This window comes from Myodes glareolus, chromosome 15 (assembly GCF_982192425.1).
Source record: "Myodes glareolus chromosome 15, mMyoGla1.1, whole genome shotgun sequence".
Classification (NCBI taxonomy): domain Eukaryota; kingdom Metazoa; phylum Chordata; class Mammalia; order Rodentia; family Cricetidae; genus Myodes; species Myodes glareolus.
The window spans coordinates 65,951,853-65,973,491 of NC_142040.1; the positions used below are offsets into that span (position 1 = coordinate 65,951,853).

Consider the following 21,639-nt stretch of genomic DNA (forward strand, 5'->3'; position numbering starts at 1 on the left):
ATACACATACACAGAAACGCACACACAGATACGCACACACAGATATACACAAACAGAGATATACACACACAGACATACACACAGAGATACACACACAGATACTCACACAGATACACACACAGATACACACACACAGAGATACACACACACAGACATGAACACGCACAGATACACACAGAGACGTATACACACAGATACACACACCAATACTCACACACAGACATACACACACAGATATACACACAGATACACAAACACGATGCAGACACATACACAGATACACACACAGAGATATTCACACCGATATACACACAGACATATACACACTACATACACACATAAATAAATAAGTTTAAAAAGAAATGATTTTTGATAAAACGTGTATTTTTGATAAAAATGTGTATTTCTAACAAGAAAACACAGAGGAGTATGAATACAAGAACTCTACACTTGAAATTGATTATGTGCTGGCTTCAAGAAGTGTTCTCCCCTGTTCCTTCCAAATGTCATTCCCATTTTTTTTTATACGAAGGTGCATTACTTTCAAAACAAAAATTATTTTTAAAACGTGTAACTCACTCCACTCATATTTGATAAGTGGAGAGCTGAGAAGCAGCAGTGATTTGACACTAACCGTCTGGTGAATAAAATACCAGTTAACGTCTCACAGTTGCTCCAATGCTTTCAAGGCAAGAGCGGGATTCGATGCTAATATCTGCCAGTAATTCACACACTTTGCTTCAGATGGGGAGGTGGTGGCAGGATCCTAGTACCAGGGAGGTTGATGAGGAACAACCCAGGGGCCCGAGACATGACAGCATGCTGAGAGAGAGTTGTTTGGCTGGGGTGTACAGGGGACTCTGGAGCAGGCAGCAGGGCCTGAGCCAGGCCCTGACCTTTCCTTGTCTCCTGGCTCGCTGAGTCCCAGCTGGAGATTACGAAATGTGCCTGGACATTGTTCCCAGAGGGCACTTGTCCTTTTGATGACAGCTTATTTCAGGATTCCCGGTGCCAGTGCCTGAGGTCTGATGACATTCAGGGGTGTGTTCCCTGGCCCATCATCTGATTAGTCACCAAATTCCAGGGACTCTCCCAGCTGGCTCAGAGTGCAGCACGTGAGTGCAGGGGTAAAACAACTTATTTTGCTAGTGTCATTGTGAGAAGTCATGACGCCAAGCCTTGTTCCTTCCCTGGTCTCTCTCAGTGTATGTCTCTAAGCCATTTATAAAAAAAACCCGAAATCCTCTGTTCTTTGTGGGAAAATAGGATTGCTAAGGATTTTGGGAGGCCCCTTATTAGGGATGTGTGATCTTCCATGTGTAAAGATGACTTGAGAGACCTCTGAAAAGTCTTAGAGGGTCGAGTGAGACCCTGTCAGAGTCTCACAGTAGATCCTCAGTGTTGCTGTAAGAAGGGACACACTTATCTGTCCACTCCATTTCCAGGCTGCGTCTGTGACCCCCGTGGGGATCAGAGTCTCAGCAGGTCTGTGTGATGCCAGGAGGAAGCAGTCTGTTAGCTAAGGCCATTCGGATCCTCCGGGGTTTGCTGTGTACTGTCTTCAACATGAGCATAGTAGGGAAAATAGTCTGACAGAGCTTAGCAAGATGGAGGGAGATCACAGACATGTGGCACTTAATACGAGCCGGTGCAAGGTGTGCATCGGCCTCCTCTGATCCCTGCTGCTGGTCTCTGCGGTTACCTTCATTTGGTTTGAGAAGGGCCACTGATCCGAAGCAGCTTTTATGCCAAGCCCAAGACACCACAGGATCAGGCTCGAGCGCTAATCCTGCAGCTGCTGGGAGCCCTCATATCACAGGTCCCTATCGTCCAAGCCCATGTCTTCATCTGCCTCTGAGATTGGCAGCTGGGTCCTCACGGTGGGGACCAGGCGCCATCTGCCCACTGAGGTTGGCTGATGAGTCCTCAAAGTGGGAGCCAGGCGCCTTCTGCTGTCCCCTTTAGTGGAGGTTGAGTGTGTAGCAGGGTTAAGTTTCCTAGCTTTCTCCAAGACTCAGGGTTGTACCAGAGCTCTGGGAATCTCTTCTGATTTGGGCACCCATGAGATCTCAGTGTCCAACTCTGTAGTCATCATTTTGCTCTTTTGTCAAGACTGTGGCAAAAATGAAGGGAACAAGCTTCGCTGACCTCAAGGTTTTACCTCTGCTACAATCCTACGATTCTGTCATTGTAGCCAAACGCAGAGAGTCCCTGCTCTAAGTGGGCTTCCTCTCCTTGATGTTTGCTCTGAAAGCCGTGAATGCTGTATTTGTGATGAGACAGTAGTCTGGGGCAATGACCCTGCTGTTAGCTGTGCACGCACAACACTATACGTGAGAGTGGCTGTGTTGTATTCTCTTTCATTTGTCTTTGTCTTGTATTGTCCTTTTCCTAATAGGAACTAAGGCTGTTGGTCTTTGGCCAAATACACACACAGTCCACTCCCACCTTGTGTAGCTGAGGTGGTGTGTTCGTCACTGGCTGTTTGCTGGTCTAGCATCATGTGATGGTGGTGGAGATGGATCATAAACAGGATGATACCTGAGGATCACATGGATTTTTAACTGAGCATTGCCTCTCGATAAGGACTTGCCCCTTAGCAAGGTTTAAGGTTTCAAAATCCCATTCTACTCTCTCTCTCTCCCTCTCCCTGTCCAGAGGTTGTAGTGAGATTAAACTCAAAAAGTCCATAGCATGCACAGCTCAGAGCCTTTCTGTAAGCAGGTGTTGGATTAATGCAGTTAAGTTCTATAGGTCCTTGTGCCAGCAATGGATAAAATAGACATGGCGAGAATGACTTGGGACTAGTCATAGGAAGATGGAGGAAGGGAAGTCAATTGGCACTGGATTTTTGAAAAGACTTTCAATTCTATTTTTATTTCTTGTGGGTACATGTGTAGACATCAGAGGACAGCCTGAAGGAACTGGTACTCTCCTTGCAGCCTGTGGGCCCTAGGAATTGAACTCGGGTCATTGGGCTTGGCGATGGATGCCCTTACCCACACCCACTGCATCATCTTATTAGCCAGAGATACCAGGGATATTAAGAATACCATTGGACTGTTTGGCCTGACCCTCTTGCCAGTGGTAAAGGCTATGGTTTAAAAATATTCCACAGAAGTTCATGTGTTACAGATTTATTCCTCAAGTTCATATGTTAGTGGTAGTTAGAGGTGGGACTTATAGGAGGCTGTTTAAGATTAGATGAGGTCATGATGGGAAGATCTGCCTAATGTCATTAGTGTGCTGAGAAGAGGAGGAGAGATCCAAGTTGGCATTTGCCATCTCATTGGCACGTTGATACAACACAGGGCCTTCTTCAGATGCCAGGGCCCAGTGTTTTTAGATTTTTCCAACCTGCACAACTGTGACTCAAGACACATCTAAGATGCTCTTACCTTCTTAGAAGTGTTATGATAGGAAGTCAATGAAGAGTTCAGCCTTGGTGCCTTGGCCCTCAATTAGTCTCTTCCCCCACTCAAAGTTCATCGCTGGAAACCATTAAGTAGATCCATGGTTGGCTTTTCCTTCCTTCCTTTCTTCTTTCCTTCCTCCCTTCTTCCTTCCTTCCTCCCTCTTTCCCTCCTTCCTTCCTTCCTTCCTTTCTTCCTTCCTTCCTTCTTTCCTTCCATTTTAGACAAATCCCATACTCTGTATCTTTGGCTGGCTAGAATGTACCATGTAGGCCAAGCTGACTCCAAACCTGCAGTGCTGCCGTCTGTCTGCTTCCCACATCATCATACACACTGAAAACCAATCTGTGTGGGAAAAGCACTGTCTTCTTCCTAAAGACTGTTGCGATGTATGTGGTTGTCTGAATAAAATTGGCCCCCATAGGCCCATAAGAGAGTGGCACTATTAAGCAGAAGGTGTGGCCTTGTTTGAGAAGGTGTGACTGTGTTGGAGGAGGTGTTTCTCCAGGGGTGGGCTTTGAGGTCTCAGAACTCGAGCCTGAGCAGTGTGTCATTGTCACTTCTTGCTTCCCCTGGATCTGGATGTAGAACTCTCAGCTACCTCTCCAGTACCATGGCTGTATACATGCTGTCATGTCATCATGTCACCATGATGACAGTCAACTGGCCTCTGAACCGTAAGCCAGGCCCAATGAAATGTTTTCCTTTGTAAGAGTTGCTCTGCTCATGGTGTCTCTTCACAGCAGTAAAGCCCTAAGACACTGTAAGACATGAGATGAATTTCAAACCTCATTAGTCTAGTGAAGCCTCAGGGCGGTTGGTAATGAAAAGTCCCCAGACTATCTTGATACAAAATATACAGCTTTAATAAACAGAAGTAAGACTTACAACAGCTTACACCAGAATCCAAATGATCCATCAGGACGCAGGAGCCAGGCAAAAAAGGAGCTAGCAGGAACGCACACAGGTTTATAGGCAAGCTTTAGCCTAAAGGCGACACGCCCCCCAAACAGAACGTGATTGGCTGAACTCCCCTATCATCTCCCTTTTTTTTCTAAAATAAGACAGAACCAAACCAAATACAACTATATACAATAGAAGCAAATAATAAATATAAAGTTACAAACAACAAACAATGTTAAGCAAGTTTTATGAGTTCGTAAGGACAAACAAATCCAGGAGTATTAAGAGGAAATATTAAGTGAAATGTTATGAGTTTGTAAGGACAAACAAGCCCAGGAATGTTAAGATGAAATATTAAGTGACACACAAAATGAAACTAAAAGGTATGAAGCAATGTGTACAGTGGTGATAAGAGTTTGAGCTGGTGAACAAGTGTGATGTAACTATATGATAAGCAGACATGTGTGTTAATCTAGAATTAAGAAAGTAAAGTAGCCACGAACAGTATAAAAACTTGAGGCTCACGGCCAGAAGACATTCTCAAAATGACTTGCTAGACATGCTGTCAGAGCGGTCATAGAGAATCCAACGAACCAGCAACTTCACAGCTGAGACCGTCCAAGAGCCAGAGAACCAGCTCTTACCTGCGGATCAAGACTTGCTGATCCAGAGGTCTGCGTTGAGAGCCACGGACCCTTATCAGGTCGTATACACCAATGCCTCAGTAAGATAGGATAGAAGACCTTGCCTAGGACATAGGAACCCTTGCTGAATGTGTGATGTGATTGAAGGTGTGATGTGATTGATTAACTAGGATTGTTATAGGTTTGATGTTTACCTATATCTGCCATAGGAATAATTAGAGATTTAAATGATTGTTATAGTTTTGATGTTTGCCTATACCTGCTATAGTAACAATTGGAGATTTGACTATTGGCATAATAAACGTGTTCCTAGAACAAACACTGTGGTCATCCTGAGTATTTACTTGCAGACCTCTAAGTAAGGGCAGAATGCCCGCTCAGGAATAAGGCTTGCGACAGTTGGCATAGTCGGCAGGATTGACCACAGTGAGGAGCTCTTGAGCTCCTAGAGAAAAAAAAAGACCCTCATTCCCAATTAAGCCAATGCATCTCAGACGCCCCGAAGCCAACTGTTTTCCGTGCATAAGCCTGGTAGGATGCGCAAGTAGATCGTGTTTGGTAACCCCTGAAGGAGGCCTAAAGCAGAAGCACTACTGGGAAACGTTCACCACCCCGACGACAACTTCTTGTCTGCAGGATTCTCCTGCGACTGGTGGGAAGACCCGAGGGAAGTTGGGGACCATCCCAAGAGTCCGGATTCAGACAGGTGTCAACTCCTATCGTTCAGGTGATTACCAACACCTATCAGTCAGACCAATACCAACACTGGAAGGTGGTAAAACCGGGAACCTCTGACAAGTAATAAGGCGCTGGGAAAGGCTGATAGTAATAAGGAGCCGGCTAAGTCTGTAAAAGGAAAGCTGACGGAAGGTCATTCCAGGGAGAGCGAAGAAGGGAATGAGGAGGTGGTTATCCAAAAGAATAGAAAGAAGGGCTGATCTCAAATTTGAGAAATTAACAAAAGCCACTCAAGTCTCCAATTGGTCTTGGTACTGGCAAAAAAAGGAAATTAAGGTGCTGTACTGGTTGGCAAGTGTGATATGGAAATGAAGAAGCTAGTTAAAAAATTAAAGGGACTAAATATCTCCCTGGTAACAGGAAAGGAACCAACAGACCAGGTAGAAGAGAAATGGATGAGTACTGCTAAAACAGTGAAAGACAAAATAGGAATGAAAGAAACAAGTGTAAAAATAGAATTAACTGATCCAGATACAGTCACTGCAGTGATAGAAAAGGCACCAAAAAAGGAAGTGTCGGCACTATTAATGAAAACTGTGCAAGATGTTGATAAAGACAGAATTATGGGTAAAAAGCTGGCTTTGAATATGGTGAGAAAACAGAGAGACCTGGCCAGTCCCTCTGATCCCACCTACTCTTTCCCTGTTGTAACTAATACAAAACGGACTCCAATTCGAAATGCCATAAATCGGCTTATCACACCAAATGGCTCTGCTCCGAATCCAGGGATAGAGATTAGAGAGTTCAGACCATATAATCCTCAGGAATTGTCAGACTTGAGGAAGGATTTTGCCCAGAATGGTGCCACAGATGCACAGTACATGGTCAGATTGTGGGAAAAAGGAGCAGACACAATCTTATTACATTCCACTGAGACGAATAGAATTAAAGGTATAATAGAAAATCCATCAGTTTTTGAAGCGCTTCAACAGACTCTAGAGACAGCAGCAGGAGACACCCATCCATTATTAGACTGGATAACAGCAGCATGGAGGCTGGCTTTTTCGTCCCTAGACCTCACACAATTTGAGACTAGCGCAAAATGGCACACTTATAGTGAATCCATAAACATATGTCGTAAATTAGGGGTCTTATGGCATATTTACAATCAAGCCCCTACACCCCAAGCAGCACCAATGACACCAGCATTTATCAGAGTGGTAATTAAAGGAGCTCCACCACATCTGAAAATGAGTCTTACAACAGGATTACAAGCCAGCCAAACCATAGGAGATGCAATTAGACATTTCAAGCAGTTTAGAGAATTGGAAGCAGAAAAGGTGGTATCATTCCAAACACAAGTGAGGAGACCACCTCCTAGGAAAGACAAACCCACTTCAAACTGGAAAAAATTAAGAAATATAAGATTCAGACCATTTGGAAACAGGAACACGATGCCTATAAGGCCAAATGGCAGAGGCGGACCATTTAAAAGAATAATTGGAAGACCCGCCACCCCATTCCCTAGGCAGAATAATTTTTTTAGGACAGAGGCCTGGCAACCGAAGACCTTGGGAGCCAAGGCAGAATCAAAGGCAAGGACAAATAGGACCATTCAGACCCAGGTTCAGGAACAGATACGAGCCACACAGACGTTAAACATGACTAATAACAGCTTTGAAAATAGACCCTTTGTAAATATTCCAATTAGAATAAATGGTAAATTAATACCCACAAAATGGCTACTGGATACAGGTAGTCAGATAAGCATAATAAATACTTTAAACAACCAAAATAAAAGTAAAAAATGGATAGAAATAGCAGGAGTGAATGCTACACAGAAGGTACCAGTAATTGAAATAGAGTTACAGCTATATGATAAAATCTATAAAATCCAAGCAGCAAGCTTTGCAGCACCATGCAGTGTGTTAGGCATAGACCAGATAAAAGAGATTTTCCCAGAATTTTTACAATATAAGAAAATTAAAAAAGTATATGCAAACTTAGCAGAAGTAAAAGTAGAACCTGTAATGTTGCCTAAAATTAAACCCTCGTTTACACCACAGTACCCCATTAAGGGAGGCATAGAGCAAATAACAGAAACAGTGCAGGAACTGTTAAAGGAAGGCGTTATAGCGCCAACACAAAGTGTTAACTACAATTCACCCGTGTGGCCAGTACTAAAACCTAACGGGAAATATAGATTTACTGTGGACTATAGGAAGATAAATGAAAAAAGTCCAAAAATGCCAGGATCTTTGCCAGATATAGAAGATATATTTTTAAGAATAAGACAGAAAGCTCCAAAATGGCTGGCCACTATAGATTTGTCGGATATGTTCCTTGGGATCCCATTACATCCAACATCACAGGAGATTACTACATTTACATGGCAGAATAAACAATACAAATTTTTAAGACTACCACAAGGATATTTAAATAGCCCCATAATAGCACACACCACACTGACACGAACCCTAGAGGATTTCGATTGTCAGGGGGTGGAATTGCCATCTTATGTAGATGGTATTTTAGTCTTTGGACAGGAAAAGGACAAGGTAGAACATGCAGTAAAAAGAGTAATACAGCATTTGAGAGATAAAGGATGGCCAATAAACCAGGATAAGATACAAGGACCAGATACAAAAGTAAAATTTTTAGGAGTACATTGGTCAGTCACAGGACCACAAATACCAGAAGGAGTGATAGATAAAATAGAACAGCTAAAAGACCCAGAAAATAAACAGCAAACACAGCATTTAATAGGACTATTTGGATACTGGAGACAACATATACCATACCTACAAATTATATTGAAACCCATATATGAAGTAATTAAAAAATCACAAGACTTCATATGGGGAACTAAACAAAAGGAAGCTAAGGAACTAATAATAAAGATGATTAAGGAATATAAAGAATTAGTATATATACAACCCTCAGATACAGTGATAATAGGAGTATTATATTCACAAGGATATGGTAATTGGAACATTTTTGCAAAATCAGATAGGATATTGCCAATTGGATTTTATTGTAAAAGATTCCCTTGGTCAGAAAATAAGTACTCTCCATTTGAGAGGACCGTCTGGGCAGTCTGTGAAGCATGCAGAAGTATACACTCCCTGCTGAGGAACAACGAAACCATAGTGAGGACTGAGATGCCAATCGAGGATTGGATCAAAGCCCCTGGGGAGGCATGGGCAGGCCTACCAATAGAAGCAAAGGTACTACATTGGAAATGGTACCTGATGGACTTCTATAAACAGAACAAAGTGTCATCGAAGGGTAGTATAACAAATAAATCAAACGATATCCTTCATACGGTAAATCCGGATGACTGGCTAGTAAGACCCAGTGTGATCCCAGCAAAGTCCCCGGCTGAAAAGCCATTGAAGCCAATAGGTTTCTGGGGCACGGAGATATATTCTCCAAAGGTCCTGAATGCTTGGTTTACGGATGGTTCTGCAGCCACAGTAGGGAATAAAGTACATTGGAAAGCAGCAGCATATAGACCAGAGGACGGCCAAATAATTACAGACCAAGGAACAGAAAAATCAGCCCAACATGCAGAAATAATAGCTGCAGTTCTAGCTGTTAGACAGACAATCAAAGAAGGTAAAAAACAAATAATGATATATACAGATTCATAGTGTGTTGCAAATGGAATAGCAATATGGTCAGGAAAATGGAAACAAACAGGATGGAAAATTAATGGCAAACCACTGTAGTCCATGGAAGCATGGAAAGAATTAGAGCAGGCAAGTGAAAATGTAAGAATAATAGTATACCACGTGGATGCACATACTAAAAAGACAGATGAGATGCATAAAAATAATGATATAGTAGATAAATTAGCTGCATTAACTATAAGAATCAAAAGACAATATAAAATAGAAGATAGAGAGCCACTAAGAAAGATAATAAAAACAGAATACAGGATTCATCAACCAAAACTAGAAGCAGTAATTTCAGATCAGGAGATTAGAACCCTCCATGAACAAATGGGACATACAGGAACCCATGCAATGAAAAATTGGTTTCAAGGGAGAAATATAGATGCACCATGGCATAGGATAAAAAATGCAATACAAAAATGCCCAGGATGTCCAACAAATAGGATAAGATTTAACCACAGGTACAGAGGAACTGTGGGACCTAGGAAAGGATTTAACTATATAATACAAATAGACTTTATAGGACCACTAAAAGAATTTTAAAATGCATATGCCTGCACTATGATAGACATAACTACAGGACTAGCCCTAGCAAAACCAGGTCCAAAGCCAGACCAAAACACATGTATTCTAACAATATTGCAGTGGATAGCAAATTATGGAACACCACAAATAATACAATCAGACCAAGGAACATACTTTACAGGAAAACTAACACAGAAATTAGCAAAAATATATGACATACAATGGGAATTCCATCATGGATACAACCCGACAGCAGCCGGAGCAATAGAACGATTAAATGGACTTTTAAAACTAAAATTGACTCAATATAATAAAGAACCTTTAGGCAAAGCACTTCTATTAGCCTTAATAGATTTAAATAACAGACCCAGAATGAATAGATTAAGCCCTATAGAAGAAGTAGTTAAAAGTATGCCTGATATAGAATATCCGGATACTTTGGACAAGGAACTAATTAGACCCTATATGTGTGTCCACAGGAATAGGAAGAATAATTCCCTGACAAGAGCAGAAATTGTGGCAAAAGCCGAAAACAATAACCTGTGGATAACACAAGGTAAAGGAGATTTAAAACAAGTAAAAAGAGAGGATATTGCATGAGCAATGAATTGGATGCGAATGCTAAAATGATACATAAACATCCTAACAGCAATAGCATTCACATTATGGGGAATTATACCACTGATAGATGTAACATTCGATCTATGCCCAAAAATGTGGAAAGGAATGACCAAATTCAACAGCACAGACATGCACCCAGCATCACTCTTTGTAAACTAGACTGTGTGCTGGCTATACTTTGTCAGAAGGTAACTGGTGACAGCATTAATAGGGACACTACCACTCCTACAGAATTACCCTTTAAACCTATGGAAGTACCTACAGGATATAAATCAGATTTATTACCAGAATATTGGAGAGGTTTTAGAGATTGGACAGAAATGACAGGAGTAACCAGAAGCTTTTGGCAAAAATATGCATATTGTACTGAATATGCATGGAAACAAGGTTGTGAACAGTTCAGGATTGCACAACATGGCACAACACACCATATGAAAACACATATGGCAGATATGACAAAAAATATAACAAATTTAGATGAGGAAGAAAACCCACTGAAATGCCATTGGAGTGAACTATGGAATAATAAAACTAACCAAATGACCATATGTGCAGCCCACTGGCGACCATGGCAAAATTTAGATGTAGTAACCCTTAAGGTAAATAATGTATATAAAACTATAGCCATAGAAATACCAACCATACAGGACGACCCAGAAGGAGAGGGATCCACATTTACTTGTGGAATAGCAATTAATGTGACTTTTGCCAGATCATGGTTTCTACCAATGATAGCACAATCATAGCAATTGATAGGAACCATATATAATAAAACAACACAAGAATTTGAGGAACAAGAATTTGAATATCCATTAGGAGATTATACAGAAGTAGAAATAGAAATCACAGAATCAGAAACAAGTACCACACAACAACAAATAACAACAACACCATGGATAGGCAGGAAAGATTTAGGGAAGATGGAAAAAGACAGACCCTACCTAATTAAAAAGGGCATACCAGAATTACCAGCCCCATGGGGATGCAAATGCCCAAATAGTTTAAAACAGTACATTAATGAAACAAACTTCAACGGCTCAATTCTATGTGTAGCTGGATTCCCAAATTTACCATTTTATGGATACTTAAAACCAATGCATAGATTAGATGGCACTCAGATACCCGAGGCACCCTATATAGAACTACTAGACAATCAGTTATGGAACTGGACAATTATAAAGAAACTATTACCTTTAGGAGTACATCATTGGAGATTTCCAGTTGTACTAAATTCAATATTGCCACAACCATGGCAAACATTAAGAGAGTCATTCCAGAGAACTAAACACCCTACTTGTGTTAGACCAAACTGGGAATGCAGGAAAACAGTATATGAACAGCATAAAACATATTTTATATGGGCTTGTGTACCATACAGCCCACCAACAGGTAGCACAAAAATAACATTCAAAGGGGGTGAAATGTCATATGACATCAACTTTAAACCATATGACGATATGCATTCAGAAAAGTTGAATCCTAAAATGACCACAAGAAATAATATAGTCCTGTTTATAAACAGCACTGCAAACCTACACAAATATAATGGTACATCAAATTACCAAGCATGGTGGTATAATGGATCAGAAGTACCAGTGTTATTACCTTGTAATCTGACCAAAGGAATTATATTTAGGATTAAAAAGAACATAAATATAACGCACATATGTGCATACCAATCAGCAGGTTTAGACGAGTTTCCAATACCATTAGACATTAAATACACAAAGGGAAACTATGTGAAACAGCCAAAGACATTTAATTTACATGGAGATACCATACAAACAGAAAAAATTAATATTACAAACATAATAACTAAAATAGAATATAAATTACCTAAGGTATTGGAGATAAATGTACCATCATTAGCAGAACATAAAAAATGGGATTCCATACAATCATTTAGCCATAATGAAGGTGCTATATCAGATAAAACTGAAGTATTTTATAGTACTGGATTAAAAACCTCCTTGGAATGGCTTAGGAATTTGGACATGATAAGAGGAAATGGAGTTAAAAGGATAGAACATACAGGATTCCCCTACTATTTCACAATGTGGAATATTAATGAACTATATGGAGAATGGCAAGAAACAGATTGGGTAGCCCAGGACCCCAAAGGCATGAATAAAACCTTTATAACAGATTGGGATCGAATATATTATTTAGATTGGAACTTTAATATGTGGAATGAACCAAATGATAAACCTTGGATACCCAAGATGGTAGACAGAGGAGCAATTAGGAATAGGTCAGATATTTATAGATTATTCACAGCACATTACCCACAGGGATACCTATACCCTCCCCCAGACAAAGAACCAACATTAGTCAGAGCACACATGATAGTGCCAGACCTAAAATCACCAGCAAAAGTAATATTATACCCAAAAATAAGGAAAGTAAGCCTAAAAATAGACCTAGCAATCCTTAAACCACCCAAATATTATTGCTCAATAATGGGCAATACACCACAATATAATGGCCTGTATTACACCACTCCAGTAAAGACAGGCAGGAAACCGTTACAATTTTTGGTATTAGGAACAGTTTTGGCAGGGGCAATTATGGGTGGTCTAATGGGAGGAGGTATATCAGCAGCAATGTTAGAACCAATAAAAGCAGAAATAAAACACATACAAGAGACAAACAGAATGACATCAGAAGCCCTAGCAGCAATATCAGATTCAATAGATTCATTAAATTTGTTAACTCAACAGATGAGGTCAGAAATAGAAATAATAAAAGCAGAATGTCAAAGTCATCAGACATGGAATGAAGTAGCAATAAGACAGAATCACAATAAGATAATGTGTTTACAATATCTAAGAGCAATAGATCAAGCAAAAAGTAAACTCGACACCCTATTCATAACCGGAATAGGTCGTCAAACACCAGAGTTCCAGACCCTATTAGATCCTAGCGAGGAGAGTACGTGTGAAAATGGATTTTGCAATCTGAATGTAATACAGATATTCACACATAATGCTTTCCACGCATACCACACCAGACCAGTACCACAAAGATGGGATAGCAAATTAGACCCATGGAATAGTCTGTTACACCACATGGGTAACACCAATGGATCATTTCTTATGGATAAATATGAATGGTACACCAGCATATATCCCACAAGAAGAATGCCTAGGCATGGGGGTTAATACATTCATATATCCCCATATGCCAGCATCCAAGTTAACAGAGACTAGACTAACAGCAACTACCATGTCAGACACAATACAAGACATGGGGGATTGGACATGGATGATATGCTCCAATACAAACAAAAACCTAACATGTACTAACTTAAATAGACAAACCCTAAATGATACCAAAACCACATTAATAATAAACCCAGGATGTTGAATGTTGCATAACTGTTCAGTAGTGGAAATAGACAATAAAACATTAGTAACAGAAATATCAATAAGAACAAAACATACATATGTGTCACCAACACTCCAATTACAAGACCTGGAGAAACAACATTATGACACATTTATCAAGAAAACACAAGAATTACAGGTAATCTCAGAATACAATGAGAGACAGCTGCAAAACATACATAGGAAAATAGAAAATGCAGAACAGTCATTATTAAGAAATAAAGATAAGATACATAATTTGGTGGGATTAATTAGAACAAATACCTATATACATAAGGATTGGAATAAAAACATGAAAGAATGCTCATTTTTTGATATAATGGCTAGAATGATTAGATTAGATTTTGTATGCCTACCAATTTATCATTGGTGGCATTGGATTAAGGAAAGCATAATGATAATAGGAATGTTAATTGTTTTGATAATATGCTTGAGATTTATAATGTGTTGCAGAGAACGAAAAGATATGACTCATTACGTCCAAGAGCTAGTTCTCTGGTTCTTGGACGGTCTCAGCTGTGAAGTTGCTGGTTCGTTGGATTCTCTATGACCGCTCTGACAGCATGTCTAGCAAGTCATTTTGAGAATGTCTTCTGGCCGTGAGCCTTAAGTTTTTATGCTGTTTGTGGCTACTTTACTTTCTTAATTCTAGATTAACACACATATCTGCTTATCATATAGTTATGTCACACTTGTTCACCAGCTCAAACTCTTATCACCACTGCACACATTGCTTCATACTTTTTAGTTTCATTTTGTGTGTCACTTAATATTGTATCTTAACATTCCTGGGCTTGTTTGTCCTTACAAACTCATAACATTTCACTTAATATTGCCTCTTAATACTCCTGGACTTGTTTGTCCTTACAGACTCATAACATTAAGAAACATATAACAAAAGTTTTGCTAAACATTCTATCTCAGGGAGTCTAAATAATGTAGATGGTAACTACAACTATCTAATCTTCAACTCCATCAAAGATCTGAGAAGGAAAATAATTTTACTCAAGCAGCCCGGAAGTACAAGCGGGAAACTTCCTAAATGTGCAACGAATGGAAGAGACAACTGAATGCCTAGGCAATCACCCAAAGTCTCGTATGCAATGTTGAGTCAACCAACTTTTGGCTAAGGCCTGATGTAATTGACATGCCATTTTTCAAAGGCAAGAAACCTTTTAGGACTCTCTCACCCTGTCTTGGCAAGATAAGACAATCCTGCTTTTATCCATTTATGGATATTCTGTAATTCTGTCAGCGGTTGAGGTATGGGCTTTTTCTTTGCCCAAAGGCTAGTTCTTCCAGGAAGAAGACAAGCTCCAGGTGGAGTGTCTTTGGTACTCAACGTTCTCTCGGGAGTAGAGCGGTGATGCCAGGAGCAATTGTGTCTCACTACTATAGAACTATGAGTTAGATTAAAGGCCATTTTCCACAGCTCTTCGAAGAGGTTGAAGATTATACTATCTATACCAAGTATGATCTCTATGCATCTAAATAACCTGATTAGCTTAAATATAAATATAATAAACATATATGACTATGGATTTCTATCTATCTAACTTGAAGACTAAGAGAATAACTGTGCAATAAGTGAGGACAATGACCTCCAAATGTAAACAATGTACATAAATATCTTAATCAGAAGTAGGAATGTAAATATATGTATATATATTAATACAAATAGAGGTAGAAGCATACTCACATACAATATTCAATATATCAATGTACAAAAATCAACACCAATACAATTTTCTAAGAACGATAACTCACAAATACCAATATATTATTATCCCATCACCAATCAATCCCCCCTTTTTTTGATAAACACCCCCTCATCTCTATATCAATTATAACCAATCCCTAAATGATGTCCCTAAACCTAAGGGCAAATTCTACTGGGAGAGGGGACGTTGTCCTCTAAAATTGCTTCCAGCTGTCATGGGGGTGACGTTACTCTTAGGGGGTCCTGTGAAAATAATTGATGGTAAAATTCCCACATAAACATTTGGTGTGAGAGAGTTATAAATAGTCTCTGAGTAGTTTGAGGAGATCTGGCCAGAGTGTTGTCAAATATTGTGCATCATCCGGAACTGTTTTGTGTAGCTGGTACCAAAAAACAGGTCTAAAAAATAGCGCTATCAACATTATGACGTCATAGTAACCAGGTGGAGTTGGTGTTGTGGGGCCCCATCTTTGTAACATGAGTGGGCTTGCTTGTTTGTGTTTCTGTCCTGCCCGACCCCCCAGCTGTTTAGTCCCAGAGAAAAATCACACTGAGATCTCTATAAATTATAATGCTGATTGGCCCTTTATGTCAGGTTTTTTATTAGCCCTTGTAGCTTATGTTAACCCATTGTTCTGATCTATGTTAGCCATGTGGCTCAGTACCTTTTTCAGTGGGGCAGATCACATCCTGCTGCTTTCGTGATCTGGGCAGGAGCGGGAGGAATCAACTTCCTCCTCCCCAGAATTCTCCTGCTCTCCTTGCATCATTTTCACTTCCTGTCTGGCTTTCCTGCCTACACCTCCTGCCTGGCCAATCAGTGTTTTATTTAAAACATGATTGACAGAATACAAACAATTCTCCTGCACCACATCTTCATCCTAGAAGCTTTAAAGATTACTGCAGGAAAATTCATTGTTTGTAATGAGAGAGTTAAACATTATCTATGAAGACATATACATATATATATATATATATATATATATATATATATATATATATATAAAGATAGAAACAGATGTGGGGAAAGGCAAAGAAAATTTATCAATTACAGTTATTCTGTTCCGTATCTTGGCTCTTGACATGAGACAGAAACTCTGGGATATCTCTCATCAACAGGCTTGGAAATGAAGAGGGACTGAGCCATTGTCCAACTCCAAAACCAGCTCTACATATTTATAAATAAATACACATTAGTACATATTAAAAAATAGTAATACTTATCTAAACTGTTTGGATTCATTGTTGATCCTCTTTTGGTCGTAGGCGGTTTCCATATTCAATTATCCAGGGTCCCTTGGATCCTTTGAAAATGAGCCTTCTCCTGTGGAGACAAGAAGAGAACCCTGCCTCCAACCTATATATTTCTCTTACCTTTGGTGTAATTATTATCCTTGTAAGTGAGTTATCATTTATCTCTTCCAAGAGGCTTCTCCTCTTCAAACCGAACCTTTATTAATTTTGATGGTATCCACAATTTTTCCTCTCCTGTGGAAACAATAGCAAAACCCCTTCCCCAACACAGCACATCTCCTGGCTTCCACTGTGAGGTCAGCACATCCTTGAAATAAATTGGTTGATTTAATTTAGCAGACTTTTCTGATATCCAATGTCTTTCTGCAGCCGTTGTCCCCTTCTCATTAGCATTGAGAAAATTCAAGGTTAATAAAGCATTATGTAACCTATTCCTGGGGGTATTTTCCATCCCTTTCTCTTTGTTCAACATATCTTTTATAGTTCGATTTGATCTTTCTATAACTGCTTGACCTGTAGGATTGTATGGTATACCGGTAACATGCTTAATATTATAATAAGCAAAAAATCGTTTCATTTTCCTAGAAACATAAGCTGGACCATTATCTGTCTTTATCTGTGTAGGTATACCCATGATGGCCATAACTTCTAATAAATGAGTTATTACTGAATCAGCTTTTTCTGAGCTTAAAGCAGTTGCCCATGGGAAACCTGAGTACGTGTCTGCGGGGCGCATCCTGACCTGCAGGAATGAACGCCACCAAAAACGAGAATTCCTTCTCTGGTCACATCTTTATTTGGAGCCCTTCGATTGAGGAAAATTGGGGGAAGGGAAGATAGAGCAGGGACGAGAGAAAGCTTAGAGAGAGGGCGTTGGGCCCCGAGGCAGCTGCTTTTAAACGGTGGAGAGGCTTGAACACTGTCCTGATTGGTTAATGCCATTCTGCTGGTCTGAGCATGTGCAAGCAAGGGTGCAGGCAAGGGTGCTCAGCCCCACGTGGCTACCTCCAAACTGCAGGACCACCTGTGTCTCCAGGTGGCTCCCAACAGCTCCCCCTATTAATGTCTTTAAGAACAATAAGGCAAGACTATTTTCCAATCTGGTCCCCACCTCACTTGGGCTAGCAGGTAGCACACCAATCAAAGACATACAGCTCTTCCACCTATACACAGCATGTCAAGAATATCTCTGCTCCCACCCATTCCTAAGGAAGGAAAAGGCAAAATAGAGTAAGAGATAAGAGGTTGCACAGGGTGCTGCTCAAGTCGATGGTGTGAAACAGCTGCTCTTGACACTGCCCAGAGGGTCATCACTGCTGCCTCCGCACGAATCTTCCACAGCAGGACACTCAGCATCCACTGGGTCATCTTCTTTATCTCTCTTGTCAGTCTCGCTGGCATCCAGATGTATGTCAGCATTCCTAGAAAAACATAAACAAAACTCTCCTCCCAAATTAACATTTAAGAGTATTAAAAACTCTCAGTGTAAAAATTCAGCACAATCAGTACTGGAAGTAGGCTGGTTTTGAACTTAGAGACCTGTATGTCTCCGTTTCAAAGAGCAAATCTTGTTTGCCTGTACCAGCAAAATTTTGAATTAAAAATTAAATGTAAAGAATGCAAGAGAAATCCTTTCTCTGGGGGAAGCTGTCACTGGTAATCCCCCTCTATTGTCTAACACTAAAACAGTTGTCACTGGGAATTGAACTCATGACCTTTGGAAGAGCAGGCAGTGCTCTTAACCTCTGAGCCATCTCTCCAGCTCCCGCATTCAAATGAAAAAACCTCTAGGTAGCATTGTTTATCTCACCCGTTGCCTCAGGCAAAAGGTCCGCCTTTGTTACCTAGGATACGGTAACCAGGTAGACACGCCTTTATTATGATAATCACGACCAGTTCTTTGAGGGAGAATGGGCGTCGGCAATCGATCTGACTACTTCCTGCTGACAAAGGGACGTTGTGAATTTTTGGGGGATAAATGTTTTTATCTGACTAAATTTTTGGCGACAAATGTTTTTATCTGACTGAATTTTTGGCGACCTTGGCTGTGAGCGGCGGCAGCAGCAGCTCCGCCTCTGAGGCGCGGCCCACCGTGGCACGCTCCGCATGGCCCAAAGGCATGGCTCCGCCCCGGGCCGTGCGCGGGCTCGCTGGTTTATCCTGTATCTGCAAACTGTGCACCCTGCCTCGCCTCAGGCAATGAACTCGCACCGCCGGCCGTGAGCCTTTTTCAAGCTCCGGCGAGGGGGGCCATCCGCCCACCCGTGGAGGGCCCGGTTAGGGCCGCGGGGGGGCCCCAGTCTCGGACCTTCCCAGGGGCCGGGGAGTGACGAGCACTTAGTACGTGGCCCCGCCGGTGAGCTTCCTCCGCCCGCCCATGTTGCTATGGAAACGCGGTTCAGAGTTTGGCCCCTCTCCGTCTTTAGGTCTTTACCTGCTCACCACGCAGCTTCCGCCTCTGCCTCCCGAGTGCTGGGATTAAAGGCGTGCGCCACCACCGCCGGCTACTTCCTCAATCAAAAATTAAAGTTTTCTGTACGTGAGAGCCAGAGACTGAGCTCTCTAAACAAAATTAGGTGAAAATCACCTCCAAAACTCTGTGGCTCTTTAAGAACAGGAAAGGCAGTCTTCACACACGATCAAACTCGCCTCCCTATGAGACTGTTGCCTCCGTGTCTCTAACAGCGAGTACGCAGGTGGACGGAGAGGGAGCGGAAGCCGCGGTCTCCCGTACCCCATCGTCCTCATAGTCCCGCCTTAGTTACCTCGCCTTTTTTGCTGCTGTTTTTATTTACATTCTTCCTGCACTGAACTTAAGGGATTTTTCTTCCCCGTTCCTTTCTGTACCTTCTTTCAGATACCTTAACTTTGATTCTTTTTGTATTTTCTTTTCTTTTTAGGCCTATACTTTTTCCATTCTTTTTCCTCCCCTTTCTGGAGGATTCAACTGACGTCACTCACCGCTCCACGTGTTCAGAGTTCTGAAATTCACGGCTCTCTGTGTCCTGGTGTCTGATTTCAGCTTTTTCTCCCGGGCTTTCAGCGCGTTGCTGGGTGCTTCCTTCTCAGGGTCCCCCGGCATAGTTGTCAGGGTCCCTCAGCGTTCCGGGGTTTCGGGCACCAGTTGCGGGGCGCATCCTGACCTGCAGGAATGAACGCCACCAAAAACGAGAATTCCTTCTCTGGTCACATCTTTATTTGGAGCCCTTCGATTGAGGAAAATTGGGGGAAGGGAAGATAGAGCAGGGACGAGAGAAAGCTTAGAGAGAGGGCGTTGGGCCCCGAGGCAGCTGCTTTTAAACGGTGGAGAGGCTTGAACACTGTCCTGATTGGTTAATGCCATTCTGCTGGTCTGAGCATGTGCAAGCAAGGGTGCAGGCAAGGGTGCTCAGCCCCACGTGGCTACCTCCAAACTGCAGGACCACCTGTGTCTCCAGGTGGCTCCCAACACGTGTCAATGGTGTGATGTACATATTTTAATTTGCCAAATTCTGGAAAGTGAAACACATCCATCTGCCAAATTTCATTCCTTCTAATACCCTTTGGATTAGTCCCTGAAGGCAATGGTGTTTGGTTATAAAAAGAGCAAGTAGGGCATTTCTTTACGATCTCTTTAGCTTGTTGCCATGTAATAGAAAACTCTTTTTTCAAGCCTTTGCTATTGACATGATGTTTTTTATGAAATTCATATGTCTGCAGCACACTACCAATCAATAATTGATAAATATTTGCATTACCTTGTGCTAGAGGACCTGGCAGATCCGTATGGGATCGGATGTGTGTTATATACATAGGGCAAAGCCTATTCCTAATCAAGTCTTGTGCCTGGATAAACAATGAGGTCAGTTCTATATCATCAGGTATAAATTCAGCAGTTTCAATATGCAAGATAACTCTTTCTGCATATTGTGAGTCAGTAATTATATTAAGAGGTTCTTTAAAATTCCTAAGCACCAAAAATGGCATATAATTCTGCCTTCTGGACAGAATCATAAGGACTTTGTTCCACTTTACTCAATTCTTCTGATTTGTAACCTGCTTTCCCTGACTTATTAGCATCAGTATAAAATGTATGGGCTCCGGTTATTGGAGCATCACGGACAATTCGAGGAAGGATCCATGAAGTTCTCTTTATAAAATTAAATCTCTTGCTTTTTGGGTAATTGTTATTGATTTCTCCCAAAAAATTAGCACAAGCTCTTTGCCATGGTTCATTGTCTTCCCACAACTTTTTTTTTTATCTCATCAGCAGTGAAAGGCACTATAATTTCTGCTGGGTCTATACCTGCTAATTGACAAAGTCTCAATTTTCCTTTTATAATCAATTCAGAGACTTTTTCCACATAAGTTTTTAATTTTTTACTTGGTTTGTGTGGCAAAAAGATCCATTCCAAGATAATATCGTCTGTTTGCATCAAGATTCCTGTAGGAGAAATTCTGGAAGGCAATATAACGAGAATACAACTAAGCTTTGGATTTACCCTGTCCACATGAGCCTTCTGTAATTTTTCTTCAACTATTGTCAGTTCTTTTTCTGCTTCAGCTGTTAATTCTCTGGGACTGTTCAAGTCTTTATCACCATCCAAGATTTTGTTTAAATGAATTATTAGATCAGGTGTTATCCCAACAGCCAGTAGGCTGGAGATGTCTCCTAATAATCTTTGAAAGTCATTAAGAGTTTGTAACCGGCTCTCCTGATTTGTGCCTTTTGTGTCTTAATTCTTTGTAAACCTATTTTATAACCTAAATAATTAACAGAATCTCCTCTCTGAATTTTTTCAGGAGCAATTTGCAATCCCCATTTAATGGGTAACTATT

General features: G+C 40.9%; 1 protein-coding gene and 1 pseudogene across 1 annotated transcript in view; one reads left to right on the forward strand and one right to left on the reverse strand.

Moving 5' to 3' along the window:
* The window catches only part of Retreg1 (reticulophagy regulator 1), a 157,929-nt gene that overhangs the window by 76,380 nt on the left and 59,910 nt on the right, over positions 1–21,639 (forward strand). The window lies entirely within an intron of this gene.
* On the reverse strand, positions 18,966–19,193 carry LOC148119716 (Nuclear RNase P; annotated as a pseudogene).